Source organism: Triturus cristatus, chromosome 4_2 (genome assembly GCF_964204655.1).
Source record: "Triturus cristatus chromosome 4_2, aTriCri1.1, whole genome shotgun sequence".
NCBI lineage: Eukaryota > Metazoa > Chordata > Amphibia > Caudata > Salamandridae > Triturus > Triturus cristatus.
The window spans coordinates 938,291,789-938,314,584 of NC_140586.1; the positions used below are offsets into that span (position 1 = coordinate 938,291,789).

General features: G+C 43.6%; 1 pseudogene across 1 annotated transcript; it reads left to right on the forward strand.

The window, feature by feature from the left end:
- The first annotated feature begins 1,565 nt into the window (after positions 1-1,565).
- LOC146838981 (uncharacterized) lies at positions 1,566-22,476 on the forward strand (annotated as a pseudogene). Its single transcript, XR_014960745.1, has 3 exons — positions 1,566-1,746; positions 11,982-12,073; positions 18,195-22,476. The product of XR_014960745.1 is annotated as an uncharacterized LOC146838981 (transcript).
- Positions 22,477-22,796: the final 320 nt, after the last annotated feature.

Here is a 22,796-nt window from a genome sequence, read left to right on the forward strand (position 1 = left end):
AGGTGCTGACGGTGTGGCGCACTCGCCTGTGACATTTTGCATTTCCTGCGGACTGTACAGTACTTTGTGCTACTGGGGCTCCGTTTGGGATACCTTGATGACCAAACTAGGGGTGGCACCGCAATTCATGGCCCGTCTGACCTTGCTTCACAAAATGTCAATATTCCAGAATTTAACACACCATGGTAAGAGTTAGCTGGCTACGGCCTTCGTAGTGGGAGTTGTCTTTTTGGGGGCGACCATGGGGCCTGGCACCCTGACATTTTTTTTTCCATGTCCCTTCCCCTCGTGTTCTCCCTCATCCTCCTTCCCTGATCATCTGCGGGATCTTCTGAGCCACATCACCTCTATCTGGAGGGGTTATTTTATTTATTGTTTTCTTGTTATCAATGTCTTCTCACAAGTTCTAGTTTACACAGTATCTTGGACTCTGCTGAACCGATAAACTTTCATACCTAATATATGCTGATTGTATATGAAAAATCAATAAAGAATTGAGGTATTAAAAAAAGACACAGAGAGTGGTGTCACTTAACATTTGATTTTGACAATACCAAAGAAAGAGACATTACTGAATTTTTAGACTTGATCAGAACACATGTAAAGTGATAAGATTGACAACCAAGTCTCACTAAAATAGACATTCAATTTAACATTCTACTGAACTGTGTGCTGTCCTCATGGTGAAATATGAGAAAAGTTTTGCCAACAAAATGTGGGACAGAGGGTCTGCTCTGTGCCGAATAGTCATGTGTGAAGTTCTAGTTAATCCCTTAGCTTTGAAGAATGGGCCTGGTTTGAGTGAGACCTCAGCACGACCCCCAAATGTGTTAGTGTCACTCGTGATGAGTGAGGCTTGAGGGCTCTGATGTATGCACATCTGAGACAGTTGTGCTCTTAAATCAGAAACTCAAAACCTAATTAGGGCCTAAATTTCAGTCTAGTTCGAGGGTATAAAACCGTATCAGATATAAGGAATAAGCCACAGACACAGGAAAATTGAAATAAGCTGTTCCTTTAATTGTCGCTTTGACACATGACCTATGCCCTATTCTACTTGATCTGGTGTTTAAAACTCCATGGCATTTTCCTCTGTTTACTTTCCTGAGTACCACGCTCTGGATTTGAAAAACCGGCAATTAAGCTGCCCAGTTTAATTGAAAAACTGACCGAAATACTCATATATTCATTGAAATACAGACTGTTACTTCCAGTTGTCACATTTCTGTAAATACTCTTTAGTCCTTTACATCAGTGTTTGGAAGATGCTCATCTGGAGTAAAGCTATAAATACTTTTCTACAGCAGCAACCAAGTGTGAGGCCCTGTACTTGAACTGTCTGACCCTTAAAAACATTCACGTCTGTGACATCTGAAATCCCAGGTCTTTGCAGGTACCAATGCTTGTTTGTGTGAAATGTATTTACTGCTGGAGCCTGGAAGCGGCGGTTCCGTCAGCGGCCACAAGAGGGAGCGCCTCGCCTGCTGATGAAACCCATTGAGCACATTGGATGAAAGGGAGAAGGATTTCCTCTTCCGGGTCAGCGGCGGCAGAGACAGCACCAGCAGCGGATGCTGACATCACTTCTTGTCTCTCCTGGTGTGTCCTGTCTGCCGCAGAGGACGAAGGATCCATTGTTTGTCCAGTTACCTTCTTCTTCAGACCCCCTCCCCCTCAGACCCCAGATCTGCCCCTGCCCCCCCCCCTCTAGGGGGAGGAGACATGTCTGCACAGGTTCCTGCTCAGGTAGGAGATTGTCAGCACCTTCTGTGTTTGTAGAAATAGACCGAATAATCCTGGAGGGAATCTCTGCCGGAGCCTTGCTGAGCTGGGCTCTTCTATCCGGGGGCCCTGGGGGTGTTTGTGGGCATCATGTGTGTTAAAGAGGAGATATGTGCAATGCACTGTTTATTGCTGCACTGTAAGGAGTCTGTGCACTGCACTTTATCTTACTGCACTGGGAGGAATCTGTTCTACTGAATTGCACCTTACTGCACTATGATGAATCTGTGTAAACTGGATTGCGTTCTACTGCACTATGATAAATCTGCATTGCATCTTACTATACTGTGAGAAGTCTGTGCCACTGCTCTGCCGTTTACTGCACTGTGAGGTATCTGTTGTGGAGGTTAGCCTGCAGGGTCAATGATAGCAGAGACGCTCATGTAGGTGATAACAGGGCTCTCTTTATTCACTAATACAGGTTAATTATAACTCGAGGGAGAGCGCCGGGGGCCGTCTTGCCGGTGCACAGACTCGGCGCTAATGAGCCCCAAAATGCCCGCTGCGCGCCTACGTCATCGCGTGGACGCAACGACTAGACCGCAACGACACATCTGTGCATGCTGCATTAGATCTTATTGCACTGTGAGGAATCCGTACTCTGTACTCTGCTCTCGCTGTTCAGTTGTTGACTCGGCCACCCCTGCCCCTATGTCAGAGGCATGCCCCCCATGCAGTTGAACGTCAAGGCTACCCGTGCTCCTCCGCGCCCCTTTTCTCCCTTTGTCCTATTTCCATCTCTCAGACTAGGCAAAAGCTTCAGTCATTGCAATAGTTTCCTGTGCCATAGGTTGGCTTATGGCATTATCCGCTACAGAGGTTGTGAGCCTGCAGCAAGGATTGTGTGTGTGTGCACAGATCTTGGGTGTGCCTTTTAGGAGGCCTGTCAAGTAGTGCAAGGTATGTGTCTGTGTTTTTAATGTATCTCTGTAAGGGTTTGTGTGTGTAGGTTGGATTGTGTGCATGTGAACAGGGTAGGGTTATCAGGGAAGAGGAGTGGCGCAGCGGCCAGGGCGGCTGACTCCAGAACCCAGGGGCTCGCGGTTCGATCGCCGGCGGCAGATCAGCCCAGCAACATGTGACTCTGGGCAATAGCTCGCTTAATCTTCCCGACAGCACCCAGCGCCTTGACACCCTTGGGTATTTGTTTGCGCTTTACATATACTGGACATTTACATTTTGTAGGCTGTGTGTGTGTTGGTATGAGGCGTGTCTGCACTGTGTCTCTTTGCAGGGTGTCTGTCTTGGCAGATGTTTGTGGGCTATCAGTCACTCTTCCTGTCCTGTCCTCTCCTCTCCTCTACTCTGTACAGAGATCACTGGCTGAAAAGAAGGTCTGCGCTGTGCAGAAAAGTCAGGTACAACTCAGCACACAGCAGACGTCTGAGCAACGTCACATATGAAGTTCTAGTTCTTCCCCATAGTTTGAAGAATTAGCCAGATTTGAGTGAGACTTCAGCCTAACCTGACATGAGTTCCCCCAAGTACCCAGCGGTACTTGTATAACAATGCTGCAAAGGGTTGCTGCACTCTCTCATCGTGCGTTAATGAGGAGTGTACTATGATATAGGAGTCTATGTGAAGTCATTCTGCTCTGCTTGTTACTTCACCAGGATGGGGAGAAGAAAATGAGTGAGCAGAAAAAGCAAGACGAGGCAAGAGAAGAGAGAGAACAGCACAAAGGGTAAAGTAAATAATAGATATCATCGAAATTATGGAAGAAATAGGTCTGAAGGGGAGGGAAAAAGAAGAGCAGAAAAAGAAATGGAATTAACATTATTTATACATTGTAGAAAGTTGAATTGTATGTTGTGAGCTAAAAATGAGATTTAAGTGCCATGTGAATGTGATTCTTCAAGAGTTATAGGTGTTATTTTCTGTTGAGTGGTACCAATACTTGAACCAACTTTAGTGCTATGAATCTGGAATTTAATTCAAGTCATCAAACAGTGTAAATGCATCAACTGGAGGGATCCATGTATTTTCCTGCGGGTTACCAATTTCAACTCTAGTGAGATAGCTAAGGGGTCCCAGGTTCCAACTGTCGTCCTGTACAAGTGAGTTAATGCTCAGACTGCACAGACCTGTTACCTTTGCATCACAAGTACCAATACTAATAAATTCATAATAAAAATTAAATTAAAAAGTACTCCACCAGTTTTGCACCCAAGACCCCCTCAAGCTGTTCCAACTCTAGACATGTTTTTACTATTAAAAAATATCTATAAATGTTTCTTATGGTCCAGCTAATATTTAGGTTGTAAGTTGGACAAGTGGATCTCTTTAAAGGGCAAGCTGATTCCTGTATCAATCTGCCCTTAAAACAAGCAGATTTTTAAAATAATTCCACACCCTTGAAAGGGGTATTTACAGACCTGTAAGGTGCACTGATTATCACTCACCGTAAGAGGGTGTTTAGAGCTTAAGAAATCTGTGCACTCTGCGCTGATGTTTGCTCACACTGCAAGGGGCATTTACTTTTTGTGTGAACTTTCACACTCTGTACCACTTATTACTGGCACTCTGAGTGATTTTAAATAAATGAGGGAGTCTGTGGCCATTGCACTGTGTTGTACTCTTGCTGTATGCAGTGCTAGCAGAAGAGGAAACCTCTACACTGCACTACTTTTTACTTCACTGCAGACTCCACAATGGGGGGAAAGAAGTTAGGCTATGCTTTGTTATGTTAAGTGTATTTGTAGAGCACACTATCACCAGGGAAGGTGTCCTGGAGCTGTGCAGGTGTGGAAGTCTAGCCTCCAGGGCAGAGTCATTCGAAGAGCCAGGTCTTCAGCTTCTTGCTTAACTCAAGAAGCGAGGAGGAGGCACTGATGTGTTGAGGGAAGGTCGTTCCATGATTTGGGAGCGATGTATGAGAAGGTGTGGCGTCCGGATCTGTTTCTGTGTATGTCTGTGATGTTTCCGAGTATGAGTCCGGCCTAGGGGGGGTACCTAGGGTGTTGTTGGAAGGAGTTGTGGTTGTTAATGTAAGCAGGGCCTTTTTTATGTAGTGTCTTGAATGTGTGGGTGAGTAGTTGGAACTGTCGGTGCTTATGTATCTGGAGCCAGTGGAGTCCCCTTAGGTGTGGTGTGATATGTGTTCTGAGTGAGAGTTTGAGGATGAGTCTGGCACCTGTATTCTGGGTGGTTTGCAGCCTTCTCGTGAGCTGTTGGCTAATTTCTGCATAGAAAGAGTTCCCGTTGTCCAGACTACTGGTGATGAGTGCATGGATAATGGGCTTCTGGTGTTGCTTGGGAGTCATTTGAAGATTTTCTTCAGCATTTTCAGTGTGTGAAAGCAGTGACGTGGTTGGCCTGGGCAGACATGTCCAGGCTTTAGTTGATAATGATCCCTAGGTTACTGGTGTGCAAGCTGGGGGTGGGAGTAGGTCTTGGGGTGGATGGCCATCAGGTAGACTCCCAGGTGTTGTTTCCAAAGATCAACACATCTGTCTTGTCAGTGTTGAGTTTGAAACAGTTGGATTTCTTCCATGTCATGCAGGCGGTAAGCATGTTCCTTGTGTTGTGGGTTTTATTCATAGAGGGCCAGTATTAGTTGTCGTCGGTGTAGAAGAGGATGGTGATGTGTTAGGTATGGATGACATTGGCCAGTGGGATTATGCAAGTTTTGAAGCGGGTCCGGCTGAGAGATGACCCTTGAGGTGCTTCGCAGATGAGATTTCCGGTTTCCAAGGACTATGACGTCAGGTTGACCGTCTGAGTTATTTTTGTCAGGAAGGAGCAGGTCTATCATAGGCAGGTCCTTGAGTCCCATCTTGCGAAGGTGTCCATGAGGATGAGGTGTAATACCATGTGAAACGCCGCCAAGAGGTCCAATAGGATTAAGGCCCCACTCGGCTCTGTCTATGATCATGTGTATAGCATAGGTGGGTGCAATGAGTGCTGTTTCCACTTAGTGGCTTTGAGAAGCTGGTTGTTGATGATGTAGTCGGTCAGACGCCTGTTGAGGGTGGTCTGTAGGACTTTGGCCATGTATGGTAAGAGGGAGATCGGTCAGTAGTTGTAGAGTTTGGTAAGGTCCATGGAGGGTTTATTCAGCAGGGCTGTACCAGCTGCCTCTTTCAAGGCACCTGGGAAGAGGGCTGCATTGATGGAATCGATCAGGATGGGAGAGAGGACTTCACTGATAGTGTTTAGGCCTTTTTTAAAGTGTGATGGGGTGGGTCTAATGAGGCACCGGAGTGGATGGTCTTCATGGTTGTGACAGCCTTGTTTGTGGTGATGCATTCAACATAGCCAAGGTCCATTCTTTGGCTGAGATTGGAAGACGGGCTGCGAGGTTGATGGGTCAGGTGGAGGTTTGAAGTTGTCGTATATGGATGTGATCTTGTTCCAAAAGGATTTACAGAGATTGATGCATGGGTCTTGTAATGGGGGGGATGTTGCTGGTGGTGGCTGCAGGCACCATGAATTCTCTGATGATGGTGAAGATTTCTTTGCTGCTATTGTTGTTGGCGTAGATACGGTTGGCATGGGCTGTTCATTTGGCATTTCAGACTTACTGGTGTCTTGGCTCATTCACAACTTGCTTTCCAGTTGCTTACAGTACTCCATCGCCATCCTGAGTTCTTCTGTGTGCCATTTGACTTGTGTTCGTGATCTTGAATAGTTTTGCTGTGCTTGAGGGGGTCCAGGGTGTCATTGCAGGTGGTGATCCATTCATTGAAGTTCTTGATGTCTTCCGTTAGGCTGCTGGTATGCTTGGGGCAGTGTGTGTAGGGGGTAGAAGCCCAGTCCTTCTCTGAGATGTTATTCCAGAAGCGGCAGGACTTCCCAAGGTGGTGGGTCTCTTGTGGTCCAGGATGGTGATCTTGAACCTCATGAGGGCATGGTAAATTCAGGTGATAGGCGTTGGTTTGTTGACTGTGATGTTGCTTAGTGTGAAGAAGATAGAGTCCAGGTAGTGTCCGGCGGTGTGGGTGGGTCTGGTGATGTGCTGAGTAAGGTCGAGGTTCCCAGGGCTTTTGAGGAGGGCATTTGAGTTGGAGTCACTACGGTCCTCGAGGTGAAAGTCCTTGTCTCCACGGAGGATGAAACTGTTGGAGATGATGATAATCCCAGATCTAGATTAATTCCGATTTCCAGTCTTTGTGTTACACAGACTTATATCTCTGTATTGCGAATGTCAAGAGAAGCCTTTTCCCATCTTTCTTCTGCATTTTACTTTGGGACTGCTGGCTTCTGGTAATTTACCTTATTTTTAACCTACAAAGACATAATAAAAACATTAATCCTTTCAGCTACAACCAGTGTGAAATTCTGTTTTATCTCTGTTCAACTGAATATATTTAGTAGTCAACAACAAAAATTCTCCAGGCACTCATAGTTAGAATTGAGGTTGTGGTTTCAATATTTCTTTTATTTTTCTTCAAGTTATATGCACCCTTTTGCCAACACGTGTTTCATCTCAGTCTGTTCTTGTTACAGCAGACTTCATCAGGGCTTAATATCTACAATAAAGTCATAGTCCAATTAAGGAGGAGTATTTGTGTTCAAAAGAATATCCCAAAACCTGGGTCAGGTGACCCTAGACATGCCATGTGATTTTTAGGGAATGAATGGCATGGTTGCACTGGTTAGTGCGTGGCGAGATGTAGGTTGGGTCACCACGTGTCATAGTTGAGAAATTCGACAAACCGTGTCTTTTGTATTGTGATTGGTCCCTTAATACCAAGTGTCCTAGTTATCAAAGTGATGTTATAGGCTAGATATGGATGCGTTAATCACTCAGACTCTGTTCCTGAGTGATACAGGTGAAACATAGCAAATAGATTCTGGATAGGCACACAAGCTACAATATATTCATATTTAATACCTAACCACCCGATGGACAATTGCTGAGACTTATAACTTGAAGAAAAATAAAAGAACTATTGAAACCACAACCTCAATTCTATCTCTGTGTGCCTAGGATTATTCTTGTTGTTGATTCTTGGACCTCTCCAGCCGAGGAAGAACGGGTGGCTCTTCCTTCTCTTGAGCACCAGAAAATACTTGGACACTGAATGAATAGGACTTTGAACATTGTAGATTTATGTGGTAGAGTGCGCTAATTATCCCAGCCATCACACCTTTCTTATTTTCATATATTTAGAAGTCATCAGGGCATGAATGACTGTCAAGCAGACCCCTCTACATGTGTAGTGGAAATATTGTGTCACATTTTAGTAACTTGACATTTTCCCAGTGTGTAGTGTCATTTTACCAGTTTCCCTTAGAGAAACCCTTGTACACACCACCATGTTTGGTGGGTGATCCATTTCCCTTCCCGCCCTAGTAGGAGAGATACCCCGGCATCTGCTGAAGAGAAATCTAACCTTCTCCAAGTTGTGAAAGCTTCAAATAGGAGTTTGTAAACTTACAAACTGACAAAGCAAACCGTGCCTGTGTATTCTACGCGGATGTGACCGAAAATTATACAGAGTCAAAACATTCACACCTGGCAGGTGTTCTTTTGTGGGTCGCTATCAGGCATCAGAGGAGCCATCAGTGACTTTCTGACTGGACACTGAGACGCTTGATGCCATAGAACTCACTCGGATCACTTGAATGTTTATAAGTTGAAACACAGTCGCAGGGACTCAGATTCCATGAGTAGTCCAGCTTATATTTGGCTCCACTTTCCAATTGACTAGTTTTGTTTGCAAACGTCGGAGGAGCTGCTGTGCCCTAAAGACTTCTGAGAACACCCAAGTGCTATCTCTGAGCTTAACATTGGACATAGGACTCTGTTAGAGAGAAAATATTCTCATTGTTGGGTTACCACCACCGTCTGATACAGGAACTCTAAAAACAGATAAGACTCTACCACAGAGCGAGGAATTACAACAGCATTTATTGTAAACACACTCGAGTGGAGACACACTCGAGTGGAGAGAACGCGACCGCATGGCTTCGCTCAGAGTTCTTTGCCTGGCACAGGGTCACGCAGATATTTATACAGCTATCTGCATATAAAAAGGGCACAACACCTTTGCAAAGTTACATGTAAGCATGGAACATTCCTATGAGCATACCGTTAGTCACATTTGTCTGTTATCACACGGCACATATTGGATACTGCAGGAAGAGAGTACATAATCATAAGCAATTTACTAATTGTCTGGTTTACTTGTAGACTTGCACAAGGTTATTTGTTGCTGGAAAAACATCATGTGTGGTTGAAGACCTTGAGCACAGACTTGTGTTTCTTGTGATCAGCAAAGGAAAGGGGATGTGAGCAAACAGCACGTAGGAGCAAGAAATGACAGAATGGCTACACAATGTTGGACATAGGCCAAATGTTTAGCTGATGTTCACAATGTATGTTACAGGTTAGCAACTCAATGTTATATGAGACCTCAGCTCGTGCAGCTAAACATAATAAATGTTTTTGGCTTTGCATCTCTCCCCAAGAGGGTATCAGCGTCTTCTGTATATTTTAGCTGCTCCTTTTTGTACACTTGGTGAAAGTCCAATCCCTATTTATCGTTGTATCTCTGGTTGAACATTGGCCTTATTCTGTGTTTTACTATGTTGCGCTGAGTCTGATTTCTAACCTGTGCCAGGTCATGCCTTGGCTGCTTGACCTTACTACTTCAAGAGTCATTTACTCAAATGAAGCAAGCTGGTTATTCAGTTGAAGTGATGTAGCATTGGTGTTCCTGCGGAACACTGTGCCTGCCAGTAATGCTGCCACATCACCACTGACTGATCACATGACCCCCAGGAAAGGCCTGTCAAGCTCCTGTATCTGACAGCTCCTGCTGAGAGCACCCAGGTGGAGTGTCCTGGAGAGTGTTTTCAGGTGTTCTGGACAGTACTTCCTCCAGCTCCTGCCTCTGACAGCCCCTGTACCTGACAGTTCCTCCCTGAGAGTATCCAGGTGGAGTGTCTTGCTGGTTGTATTCAGCTGTTCTGGTCGGGACTTCTTCCTGCTCCCGTTCATTACACTGCCCTCATATCCCTTACAGGTTTATTTTCACAAAGATGATCGCTCTGATTCCAGCAGGTCACAGGACCGATCTTTCTTACCATGCTGCAGCCTCTTGTTTCTTCACGCTTCTTCTGCTGTACTTAACAAAGTATTATTGTACTTTGTAACTTTTCAAGCCTCCAAGGCTTACTGACTCAGTTATACTTTCACGCGGCCATTGGTGTCCAGAGTTCAACTGTTTTATGCACAAACTGGTTTCTTGATCATTTACAGAAGCATTTCAACTATCACCAAATGTCTCAACACCTCAAATGAAACAGTAATGGGAATGGTTCTTAGATGGCCATTACTTAAATCGACTCGTGATACGAAGTCGTCACTGCAGGGACATTATTCCAACTCTAAAAAAGGAAACTGTGTCTGTAGGATTTACTACTAGAACTAGAATCTGCCAAACTGCATATTGTAAGCTCATATCCAAGCATACACACTGAAGTGAGGTTGATCCTCCTGAGAAAATGAGTGCGTCACAATATTTTATTCCCATTGCTTGTGGTCTATCAAAGAGGTGCTTGCGTTGCTGCATGTGCCATGTGTCAGTAATCCAACGGTTCCTCCTTGAGTCTTGAGCTGTTTCTATTCTTTTGTGGTTGCTGATTTTGTTTTTAGAGCCAGGCTAGTGAGCTGAAGTTGTATCTTCCAGTGCACTTGTGAAAGATACAACAAGGTGCGGCTGCAGGTTTCTTATTTCAAGATTTTTTAGATATTTGCAGAGATTCTTTCACAAAGACAACTTCAGTCTAATCTAATGATAAAAAGATGAAGTTTGAGCTGTCTATCCAAGCAACCGTAGATGTATCCACAAGTAGGCTTCTGGTCCTGATACTTAACCAGGGTCAAACAAATCGTTACACCTTGCTTCTCGCTCAGCCATTCATTGGCCATGTTAGACTTGCCATTAATTTCTGCCTCATCTCGGGCAACCAAGCACTCCATGTCATCCCCACTGGCTAGGTAGCCTGTGCCAACTGGCACAATGGAGAATCTTGTACTGTTCGGTATACTTCTCTCAACCATAGTCCAGTTAGCACCTGTATCTCTCAGGGCCTACCTAACAACAGACCCCAAGATATTTGGATGGATGTCCCTATGAACATCTGTTGCCCATTCCAAAATGTTGATCGCTACTAGATTGAGTGCAACAGGGCCCCGTCACCTAAGGTCAACACACTCACTATCACGGATGCAGCTGGGACAAGGTCTTTATTTCACCTGACATTTTTTCTTCACTGAACGCCCCTCATTGTGACACCTGTAGCAAATGATCCCTTTGAGTCTGAAAGAACATTCCTCTCTTACTTTTGTACTGACTTGGAGCCCAGTACCGTTCTTCCTGTGTCCTTCCCATGGGCATTGTCCTGGCCCTAACCCTCTGGTGTAGAACCAGTCTGTTGAGACGTCCTGCCTCCCTTTGCCTTAAAGCTGTGCTGCTGTATCCCTTTGTTAATCCTGGTAGCTAATCAATTATCAGGCAAGAGTGCAATCTTCTCGGAACCCTTCTCTGACAGATATTGCCTAACTGGCGTAGAGAACTCCTCCTTGAGTCTCCCTCTCACCATTCCCTGGTTAAGGGCATGAAAATCTTTGACCTCCATTCCTCTCACCTGCTCATTTCATTCACTCAGTACATCGTGAATCCAAGTACCAAATGGAACGTCATCCACTCACTTACTTTCCTCTGAATGTACTGAGCTGGAATCAGCCCAAACCGCCTGACCATAGCTTCCTTCATTCACTCATAGTCCATTTGGTCAGCTGCAGCTGTACCTGCACTGTCAAGCAATCTCAAAGCTTACAAACCCAGGGCTAGAAAATTCCACTCTCCCACTTGCATTGTCGAGCAAGATTTATTCAGGACTGATTGAAATGCATGACTACAGAAAACTGCACCTGGTGCACCATCATGACACACTAGATCTCTTAGTTAATCCTCCCATGCATGCAGCAAGTCCTCTTCTCTGATGATGCACATTAAAAACAAGATGCAGAGGCTTTTCTGTTTTCAGCTTCTATGGGTTCGAAATTGTGGGATTTTTTTCAGTGTTTTACTAACTTTTAAAACATTTTTGCTCTGTAAAGATTCTCAGGGCTGGTGTTTATCCAAAGAATGTTGAGTTTGTTTCCTTCTCTTGCTTGTCCCTATTGCCATTTCTAATATCCATCTATTTTCTCCTAACTCTCTTTTTTGAATTTGCTCTTTCAGGTAATGTTTCAGTGTTTTGCTCACCTCCAAACCTGTCTCATTTCCCATTGATCGCTTTCCAGCAGTCTAGTCCTGGGATGTGCAGGATGGAGGTATGTTTGCATCTCATTATCTTATTAATATTTGATTGCAGCTGGTGAAAGTTTTTTTTTTTAATTATTCTTTTAAAACATCAACAAGAGGAAACTCATTGAGGGATACAGGTTGCAAGGAGCATCAATGACATAATATATGTGACATATGTAAACACATCATGGTTGGGCAGCATTGCCATTTACATCAGTGTCGGAGCAAGATCTACTAAGGTAAAGGGTGATCACAAGGCGAGGAGGACGGTGAGTACTACAAAACATGCCAATCCTAATAGCAGGCAGTGCGTCAATAAAACAATAAATTATAAGGAAGTAGGTGTAAGGGGGAGGCTGTAGGTATCACATAAGGGTAGATCAACCTGATGTCTAATCCATGTAATCTGCCGGCACGGCTCCCGGCCCCACCGTCTACAGGGAAACAGAGATCGCATGGACAGGAGGATATACATCATACTTAGGTACATTCGTACAGAAGTTATGCATTCATGGGGTCCCGGACATAGTTCCTTCATGGTGGTCGAATATTGTTCTTGGCTTCTAGGTTAAGGATATACATATCCCAGTTCACCCCACCCACTCTCCCCACTCCTCTAGTGAGTAGCATGTGTAGTGTGTTGGCCTCTGCTCGTGCACAGCGCAGGAGAGTATGCAGCTGCCTCTTAGTGTCCAGCACAGAGGCTGCTTTCCAAGACATCTCTATTTGGCGCTTGAAAAGTATGTATGCAAGATCTATAAACTTGTGTAAGTGTTTGCCTCCCTTTGCTTTAGGGCGGAGGCCTAGAAGGCAGGATTCAGGAGTAGGTGACAGTGTATGGTCTGCGAATTCCACTATGGTGGCTGTAACCTCGAGCCATGACACCTGTAGTGGTGAGCACTCCCACACCATATGTTAGAAGCTGGCATCAGCCAGTTTACAGCGCGGGCACTCTGGTGTCGAATCAGGAAACATGCGCTGGATACGGTGGGGGGAGAGATAACTGTGATGTGTGTAGTTAAACTGTGTGAATTGGAGTCGAGGGTTCAAGTAAGCCTTTCCAACATGTTGTAGCGCGTGCATGCATGACTTGAGCGGTTGCGGGATCACAGCGTTCCATCTAGCCAATGCCGTCCCCGTGTGCAGGTGGTGAAAGGTTTATGGTTGGCATTTAACACACCTTCCTGTTGCCCTGTTCTTCAAACAATCGTTAAAGAATGGCTGAGGTGGGGTGCTCAGCTCTGTGTTATTGGAAGCCAGCGTCCTACTACCCAGTTCTTTATCTTAGAATACTACTGAGCTATAAATGTATTATTTCTGTCTGATCTGGGCCTGCACCCGCTCTACCTGTCATAGAGGAGAAGCTGCTGAGGAATCAGCACACATGCTGTTAGTTTCAGGCTCTTCGATTGCAATGCAGTAACAATCCACTATCCAGCTGCCTCACCTATCACTTGTTGACTCTGTCCCTGCCTTGGACCCGATAGGGAGCTCTGTTTCTTATTGGTTAGGTTTGGCTGTACAAATACCACATGAATAGCACCTTTTTCGAAGGAAGAACACTTTGGTTAAAGCAAACTCTGCTGTTGTGTAACGCAGCTGAGATAGTAAAGACCCTTGTGGCCTGCAGCACGCTTTGGATCATTTGCTGGTGTGTTTCACACCATGAATTAATTCGATTTTACATTGTTGAGCTGTGCCTATGGCATTTTGTGTGTATTTGAAAAGCATTGCTTAGCATGTGGGCCTTTGTACAAGCTGTGTATGGGCTGTGTACTTGTCGGGCATGTGAGAGAGTCGCAGAACACACTTTATCTTTGTGTTATGTGCAGCGTGCACTGTTCTGGTGCATTCTCCATCTTGTGGGAAGAATGAGGTTGAGTCACCAGGCACCTCCAGTTTTTGTGCAAAGTACCTCGAGTGTTGGAGTGTATGGCTTTGTGTGTCATGCAGGCAATTTAATAATTAATTTGTGCCTCGTAAGGGAGCCAGTTAAGTGATTTCAAATAAGGTGTAATGTGGTTATTGCATTCAGATCCAGTAATTAGCCTTGCAGCTGAATTAAGGGGGGCCAACTTTGTTCTAGGAAGGCCGCAAAGGGTTACATTTCCATAGTCCAGTCTGGAAATAACTAGGGCTTGAGCAACTGACTTGAAGTCATCGAGGGGAGGAAAGGTTTGATTTTCCTTAAGATCCCCATTTGAAAGTAAGCCCCATCCTGCTTTCTAGTAAGTCAAGGAGGCTGTCATGTTTGACCGTATCAAATGCTGATGAGAGGTCAAGGACGCTGAAAAGGCAGGATTCATTTTTATCAAGGATTTGTAACACGTCATCAACGATGTGCGTCAGGGCTGATTCAGTGCTGCTTCCCTGAAGGAATGCGGATTGGAATTGGTTTAAGAGTTGGAATTGCTCTATGCGATTTGCATAGCTGGGTATGGGCACATTTATAGAGGAGCTTTGAAAGAGTCGGGATGCTAGAGATAGGGCAGAAGTCATTTAGATCAGTGTGTTCCGCCATGGGTTTTTTAAGAATGGGTGTTATCTGTCCAGACTTGAGACAGTTTGAAGAGTGCCTTGAATTAATGAATCATTTACTATTTTGGTTCATAGTGGGAGAAGAGAGGTTTTAATCTCAATGAAGAGATTTGAAGGAAGCGGATGGCTGAAGTGCTTTGAAGGTTTAAATGTTGATAGGATTTGTAGTATGGTCATTTCATCAAAGGATTTGAATGAACACCATGCTGCAATATTTTTGGGGGTGTGTGCTGGACGCTCAGGCCAAATAGGCGGGTGGGGTCTGACGTGTGAAGGCGTCGGGAGGAGAGCCAATCCAGTCTTTAAGTCACTTTCAATTTTTTTGTTGTTCTTTCCAGGAAGAAGGTGGCAAATTCTTAGCGGTTAGGCTGCAGATTAGACCCAGAAAGAAGTTTGAGTTTCCTGTTGGATTGCAATTTCACGAGTTCAAACTGTTTTTAGGTCAGTTCCGGGCATTGTTTAGCTGTTTCCTAAAGACATTTGCTTTTGAGCTATGTATGTGTTTTTGTTGTAAATGATTCTTAGAGATCTCAGGTGCTGGAGGTATTCGAGCGAGGAGGAGAATCTCCATGACCATTCAGCCAATCTTAGATTGCATCTTTCAGCGTTTAGACTAGCAATGTACCAAGGCTTGGAGTCTTTGGCGGATACTCTTTTTAGTTGGAGGTGTGCCATAGAGTCTAGAATGTTTGTCTTTGAATTAGTGTCATGAACAGTAAGGTCCTGGACATCTGACATGTCCTATGGAGGGGGTAGGATGTAATTGCTGATAGATGTCAGTTCATTCAGGTGTATGTTTCGAGGGTTCCTTTTGCAGTGTCTGTTTTTTTTTTTATTTGAACCTTTTTTGAGGACAGCGATTCAGTGATGAGCAAAGTGATGCAGTGGTGGTCTGTCCAATCACATGGAATGATAGCTTCAAGTTGAATGGAATTAGCTTTTGAGATAATTAGATCCAGGGTCGCTCCCAGGTTGTAGGTAGGACTTTCGCATATTTGGATCAAGTTTAGGTGAGCTAGGAAGGTTTTTAGGCTAATCACTGATATGTCATTAGGGTCATTCTAGTAGAGGTTAAAGTCACCCGGGAAAATTTGGGCGCAGTATACACCAGAGTTGGTTGTGATGATTTCCATAATTTGTTCATTCGATGGGAGGTAATCTCCTGGAGGGTGGTAAAACGCATGCAATTTGTATCAAGGTCTATCTTTACTCAGGATATCAATGCCTAGATATTCACACGAGATGAGAGTAACGTTTTGTGCTTGCTTCACAGAGAGATTATTGTAGTGAGTACAGGGGATACCTCCACCAGGTCTGTTTGGTCTATCTAATCTGATGATGTCATAGCTGGGCGGTACTAGAATGTCGAGCGTTGGTATGAAGGAGTCATTTAGCCAAGTTTCAGTCAGGACTATAAGGTAAAGATCATGATTTAGGATAAGGTCAGCAATATCCACTGTGTGTTTAGATGCCGATCTGCAATTGAGCAGCGTACATTTCAGGTGGGGTATGGAGACAGCGGAGGCAGCCTGAGTGATGGGAATTTGCTTGAAGTTGGAATTGTTAACTGCTCTGGGATTGGGCCTAGGATCTCTATGTGGATTCGACTGAAGGAGGAGGGAGTAAATATTGTTGTCCGATTGAGTATCTTTCATCCTGATGTGTCGGGTGGAGGCATTGGGGTAGGGAATTGTCTTCCAGGTCAAATGAGGAGACGTTGCGATTGCTGAGATCCCATTGGATGTGCGGGGTGACATCTGTCTAACATGATTGTTATTAGATTGCTAAAGGGAGTGTCTATTCTTACCCATCGGCCTCATGGGACACCAACAATTAACGAGCTCGGAGGTGAGGGATATTAGGCTTTAAACCTTAGCCTTAAATTGATGAAGGTCCTGAGAGTTCTCAGTGAGTTTGAAGTAAATAGTAATGTGGGAACAGGTGGTCGTGATGTGGGTCAGGGGGCCAGGAGAGAGGGTGCTCTGGTCTATGGTGTTAGTGAGAAGCTGTGTTTGGAGAACCAGGGGAGGGGGAATAGAGCTGGAGTCATGATTGAGGAGTGGGGGTGTGGGACTGGTTGATGAGGAGATCAAAGCCATGTTATTGGTCAAGTTAGGGGGTTCCCATATAGCAAGTGTCATGGTTTGGTCCAAAGGGGGTGTCACAGACGTATCAGTGGTGACAGCGGGGGAATGTTCAGAGGTCAGGTGCAGAGATGAGGTGATGGTGTTTGTATCTAGTCTGTGTATTTCAGTGGTCACTGCTCTAGGGGTGTGGAGAGGGATCAGACTATTATGACGACAACTGTTGGTTGAATCAAGTGGCAAGGGTAATGGTAAATGAATGCTGTACGGTAATCTCATGAAGGTGGATGGGGAGGAGGAGATAGGGGTGGAGCAATACAAGTAGTGGGGAGAGGGGAGGATACAGAACTTTCTTCATTATAGAGAGTTTGATGAGTGAGGAAAATTTCATCAAGTAGTTCTAGGTTGCGTTCAAATGCTTGGCTGAGGATAATCCCATTATTATAAAGGGAGATGGTTGCTTCTGCTCGGCAAACGATAGAGGTAGCTACCGAGAGTCTGAGACCATGGGGCTCTTTAGTGGATGTAGTGATCCGGAGCAGAGAGCATAGAGCTTTCCTTCATTGTGCGGTCTTTTGGTGTAAAAGATAAGGTCACTTATGGTAGCTCCTTTATTCGTGCAGACACAGGGGGTGGAAATAAGGGTTTCTGGTTGGAATTTAAAAAGCCTGTGTTTGAAGTTCTTAAAAACGCTATTAGATAGTTTAGGGGGGTATATGATAGTGTAGGAATTACAGCCGGCTGGAACCAGTTTGGAGTCTAGTGATCTTCGAAAAAGGGAATCCATGGCTATGGGCACCAAATTTCCAGAGTGGAAAGAGGGGAGGGACCAGAGTATTACATGCTCACATGGGGGGAAGCTGAGGGGAGTTGAGGAGAATGGGGTATGGTCAGATGAAGGAAGGAAGGGATGGAGCAAATCCTGGGGTGGTTGGAGGAAAGTTCCATGACTCCGTTCTACAAAGGCAGCCCATTAAACAGCAGCATCATGACAGAAGATGTCCAGAGAGAAGAGGGTACTCTTTCTGTTTTGGGCTTCCCAGCGTTATATGCATGCGATAACTAGGTGGAAATCAGCTAATCCTGAAGAGAGGATCCAGCTGTTGAAATACATTAGGTCAAACTAGATTATGCAATTAGGAAGATAGAGTAGAGGGATAAGGGGATGGGATGAACAGTGGCCTAGGCTGCAATTGGAAATTCGGATCCATCTCTTACTTCAAGAGCTGTTCTTGTTTTAAAAAAACCTTGACCATATGCATCTACCTAAAGCTGTAACTACTATACGAGTGCTATGCGAGCGCCCATTTTTTGCTAAGTTACTCTATGAACACCTTTGCTGAAATAAATAAGATTGTGGCATGTTTAAAGGAACTTTTATGTAAATATCTCTGTATGGTTAAATATGCCTTCATAAGTTTCAACAATAGTAATAAACGAGATGCTTTTACAATCAGTTAAAAATTGTGTATGTGCATTCCGGTATTTTCCATTTAAGTAATTTAAATCTCTTTACATCCGACAGAAAACAATCCTTGACTGTGCAAAATGTTGAAGAATATTGAAGATAATACTGTAAATCTGCAAAAGCAAAGTCAGAAACATTGAGTTCCAGTAATCAGTAAAACATAACTGCCGTCGGAGACAACCGAACCTGAACATAAACTGACAGATCTTGGAAGTACCGTCAAGGGCAATTTGGTGGTTCTACGAGTCTCAGCTGTGCACCTCCGTGCCTGAAGATGAAGAAATTACCTCTAGAAAATTAGGACAACACTGATCAACCACTTCTTGTGTAAACATGTCCAGTACCAGCTCTGATCATGAGTTGGTTACTGCAGTGCTCTGCTTCCTAAAGTGATATCAGACCACCATTCAGTGCTAGAGGTGTATTGTAAACTCTTTCAGGCCATTCCAAAGCAACCAGCGAAAAGCGCAGTTAACTGAAAGTTCAAAGAAATGGGGGTTCTGCTATATAAAACACAGAGTACTGTCCCAGTGTGCACCAACCAGAAGGACGATGGATCTTTACTCGCAAGCTCGCAGAACCATTTTCCAGTCTAAAGACACTATCGCCCACGAAGAAGCCTTACACATGTTATGAGTGTGACGAGTATTTGGTGACCTTTGCACTTTAGTGTTTAGTGGGAACGCAGATGTGCAAAATACCACACACATACAGGGAGTATGAGAATAACACAAGTGCTTTTTCTGTCATGTTGACCCTTCAGGAAGCACAGTCAAGAGATGTAGAAAAATACATACCTGACTCCGAGACACTAACCAAGAAAGAAAAAACATACGCTTTCAGTGAATGTGGAAGTAGTTTTACCGAATCATCTAAACTCAGAAGTCATCAGCGAACACACACAGGGGAAAAGTCATTCAAGTGCAGTGAATGTGGGAAGAGCTTTAGTCAATCTGCACACCTAAAACGGCATCAGAGAACACACACAGGGGAAAAGCCATACAAATGCAAGGAATGTGTGAAGAGCTTTAGTCAATCTGAACACCTAAAACGGCATCAGGGATCACACACAGGGGAAAAACCATTCAAGTGCAATGAATGTGAGAGGAGCTTTATATATTTATCAGACCTAAAACTCCATCAGAGAACACACACTGGAGAAAAACCATATAATTGCAGTGAATGTCTGAAGAGCTTTAGTCAATTATCACACCGAAAAAAGCACCAGAGAACACACACAGGGGAAAAACCATATAATTGCAGTGTATGTAGAAGTAGTTTTAGTGACTCGTCAACATTAAAAGTTCATCAACGAACACACACTGGAGAAAAACCATACCATTGCAGTGAATGTGAAAGTAGTTTTAGTTCCTCTTCAGGATTAATGTTTCATCAACAAACACACACAGGGGAAAAACCATATAATTGCAGTGAATGTCTGAAGAGCTTTTGTACATTATCACACCTAAAAAAGCATCAGAGAGCACACACAGGGGAAAAACCATATCATTGCAGTGAATGTGGAAGTAGTTTTAGTGACTCATCAAGATTAAAAGTTCATCAACGAACACACACAGGGGAAAAACCATATCATTGCAGTGAATGTCTGAAGAGCTTTTGTAGATTATCACAGCTAAAGCGGCATCAAAGAACACACACAGGGGAAAAACCATATCATTGCAGTGAATGTGGAAGTAGTTTTAGGAATTCGTCAACATTAAGGAATCATCAGAGAACACACACGGGGGAAAAACCATATCATTGCAGTGAATGTGGAAATAGTTTTAGTGAATCTTCAACATTAAGGAATCATCAGCGAACACACACAGGGGAAAAACCATTTAAGTGCAGTGAATGTGTGAAGAGGTTTAGTCGATTAATAGACTTAAAATACCATCAGAGAAATCACACAGGGGAAAAACCATACAAGTGCAGTAAATGTGTGAAGAGCTTTTCTCAATCATCATACCTAAAACAGCATCAAAAAACACACACTGGGGGAAAAAACATTCAAGTGCAGTGAATGTGGAAGTAGTTTTAGTGACTCTTCTTCATTAATTTATCATCAACGAACACACACCGGGGAAAACCATTCAAGTGCAGCGAATGTGGGAAGAGCTTTATATATTTATCATACCTAAAACTCCATCAGAGAACACACACTGGAGAAAAACCATATCATTGCAGTGAATGTCTGAAGAGCTATAGTCAATTTTCACACCTAAATGAGCCTCAAAGAACAGACACAGGGGAAAAACCATTCAAGTGCAATGAATGTGGGAAGATCTATATATATATTTATCAGGCCTAAAACACCATCAGCGAACACACACGGGGTCAAAACCATTCCGGTGCAGTGATTGTGTGAAGAGATTTTGTCGCTTATCAGACCTACATAGACATCAGCCAACACACAGGGGGAAAGCCATTCTAGTGCTGTGAATGTGTGAAGAGCTTCTGTTAATCTTCAAACTTACAAAGACATCAGCGAGCACACCACCATCACTGAACACACATAGAAATAAACATAGAGCTGCAGTGAATTTGGTAATAATTTAAGTGCATCAACAATAATACTGACCTGTGGGCGTACACTGAAGAAAAAAATGAGTTATTGTGAGATGAAGGAATTATAGAATATTATAAAATTATAATAATGCGGGACATTCAAATACCAGCTGATAAAATGCAGAGGACAGAAGACTGAACTAGTAGGAAAGGAGAAAAACATATATATTTGAAAAAATATAAAATTGTCTATTCTCTGCTTTTTTTTTTATTTCTCTACATCTAGGAAAAACATGAAATATCAGGGAACCCATTGGAAGACTAGCACAAAGTGGACTAAAAGTGAAGAAACATTGTTGGTTTTTATTCTGTGAGAGAGTTATAACGAGAGAAATCCACGCACACCTGACCATGCTACCTTTAAAATCAACACCATGAACAATGCTTGGACTAACCATGGTATTTTCAGCTAATTTTAGAGATTAGTAATAAAACATATAAACCCAACACACTTAAAACAATTTAACACGCACAAAATGAAGATTCTTCAGAGCTGGCTGTGGTTTTGGTCAGTTTATGCATCATTAATGGTTCTGTGACAGCGGCCAGAGAACAGTTTAGAAAAGCAGTAGAAGAGAAAGTAGGAAAATGTGAGCTGCAGCTCTCTGGGTTAACCCTTGCAGTGCATGACATTTACCTCTGAAGCTCTGATGTGGAACAAATGATGATCCAGGCCAAGTTCTTCAATTCAGAAGAGTGCAGGATCAATAATGAAGGTCGCAGAGCTGCAGCTGTGTGATAGCCAGGCCGAGTACTTCACTCCAGAAGAGTGCAGGATCAATAATGAAGGTCGCAGAGCTGCAGCTGTGCGATAGCAAGGCTGCGTACTTCACTTCAGAAGAGTGCAGGATCAATAATGAAGGTCACAAAGCTGCAGCTGTGTGATAGCCAGGCCGAGCACACTTCAGAAGAGTGCAGGATCAATTATGAAGGTCAGAGCTGCAGCTGTGTGATAGCCAGGCCGATCACATGACTTGACTTCAGATGAGTGCAGGATCAATAATGCCTTCCTGTCCTGTATGACGTGGTGGGTGTTCACTGAGAACCAACTTCTCAACCTAGGCGGAGGGCACTGAGGATGCTCCAACTTATTTAAAAGGTAGTTTGATTGGTCAACAAGACAGCTGTCCCTAGCTTTCACTGAAATGCACAGAATAAGGAGGTCATCAATTTCTGTGACTCCTAGTTGCTAACACTGAGGTGATAGATAAAAGGATAACTGAGCGGCAATTTGCCAAGAGTTATGAGCTGAGCAACATTTTCAATGTATTAGGGCCCTTTAAATGAAAATATTTTTTTTTATAGAAAGCTAGTGTGAGAATCTCTGAATAAAGTTTCCTCCTAACCTCAAATGATCCAGACATTCTGTAGTAATTAGCCAAACGTATGAAACAAACTGCAACTAGAGAGTTTTAGCTCAAAAAGTGACTTCAGTAGCATAAGAATTCCTTTCATCCGTAGGTTGGAGGATGCTTCTGGTAACATGTTTCCGCAGGTTTGATTTAACTAGCGGTGTGATTAACTATGAAATCTTTTTTGTCAGTCTGTGCAACTTTCAATGTGTAATCAAACGTGTAATCATTTTTAAATGTAGGATGTATCTTATACTTTTGATGCACTAGTTCCTTGTTTCCTACCAGTGTTTGTGAACTGATTAGTTAATGTAAAAATTCATTTTAGTTATTGACTTGTTCTTCTGTGCTATTGATGTATCAATTTTGTGGAATATTCATGAATTCGAGATAAATCTTGATTGATTCTTTCACTCATATTCTGTCTGCTCTTCTGTGATTTTTTATTTATGAAGAGAGAATGCTTTATGTATATCTAGAGTCTTCCTCATCGGGGAGGTGTGAGGGGCCCGATGTAACACTGTTAGTCAAAGCTTCAAGGGGAGGTCGCAGAGACTCAAATCCAGAGGATTTCAATGTCGAACCTGTTTGTCTCCACTTAATTATCCTCACTGATCATAATACGTGACTGGATCAGGACCCCTCCTCCTTGTCCAGATGAGCTGCTAGCTGGGTATATTCAGCACAGGTTTGTAAATCAAGGTTTTGTGATATAAAACATGAAAGTAATGGAAACATG